At 38.6% G+C, this 1175-nt stretch overlaps 1 pseudogene; it reads right to left on the reverse strand.

Annotated features, from left to right (window-relative positions):
- Nucleotides 1–516: 516 nt before the first annotated feature.
- LOC129901842 (5S ribosomal RNA) lies at nucleotides 517–618 on the reverse strand (annotated as a pseudogene).
- Between the last annotated feature and the right edge of the window lie 557 nt (nucleotides 619–1175).

A 1175-nucleotide genomic window follows, 5' to 3' on the forward strand; every position in this document is an offset into this window, starting at 1 on the left:
TTGAAGGTTCTAGAGGTTTATGACTAAGCGCCCCTTTTTTATTCATTCATCACATGGATGAATGACTTGGGCTGGGGTCTTTTGTTTGGGCCTCTCTTGTTTTCTTTTTTTTATTCTTCCAAGCCCAATCACTTAGTCCATAGGTTTTCATGAAATAGTTTTTTTTTGAAATTCCAATTTTACCCTTAACCTTTTCTAGTATTTCCACATCCAAAATTTTCATAACCAACTTATGTATCAAACAAGATCAAAATATAACATTATCCTTAACTTATTACAATTATCCAAAAATGTTCAAATGTGCATAATACGGGTTATGACATCCTTCCCCCATTTAGAGCATTCGTTCTTGAATGTGAACCAAAACCTTCCTTCGGATCTTATACCAATTATATGGAGAGTTTCTCTATCCCATCGCTATAACATATACTTTCATCGAGCAATCAGTACCAGAGTTCCAGAGGTTAGGATTACTTGTAGATGTGGGAATAGGTACGGATACTTGTGTTTCATTTCCTCTTTCACTTCCCTGGGGGTCACCCATCCTAGTACTACTCTCGCCCAAGCACGCTTAACTTTGGAGTTCTGATGGGATCCGGTGTGTTAGTGCTGGTATGATCACTTCCATCCCTTATGGGATCTCATTTGAATTTTTAGCGTTCCCATTTACATATGATAGTGTTAGTTGATTTTCTCTTATGTTTGTATTTCTATTGTCCATTTCCACCCTTTTAGGTTGTACCATGTTGTCCTCTGATTATTTTCAACTACACACACCGATAAATCGGACTCTACTAGACACAGTCTGTAGATATTCCGAGGACCAAACCGCTCTGATACAACTTTTGTCACGATCCAACTCCATAGGCCGTGATGGGTACCCGTACTGGATACTCGTGTATACCTTTGCTAACCATAAGTAAACCTGTCTCCTATTTGAGTCATACTGTGCCAACAGGCAAGATAATATATAAGCCGATGAGGCAATTGTAGCATATCGGCACAACTGTACATACATACATATACACAACCCACATACATGTTCACAAATCTCTATGAGTAAGAACAATAACATAAGACGGGATAGGGCCTTCGCCGTACCCGTGAATAAATAAATATATACATCGAGGCTTAATACCAAAACTAGGCTTTGGCACTATAGAACACTTCTGAAC

The sequence above is a fragment of the Solanum dulcamara genome, chromosome 8 (genome assembly GCF_947179165.1).
Source record: "Solanum dulcamara chromosome 8, daSolDulc1.2, whole genome shotgun sequence".
Lineage (NCBI taxonomy): Eukaryota > Viridiplantae > Streptophyta > Magnoliopsida > Solanales > Solanaceae > Solanum > Solanum dulcamara.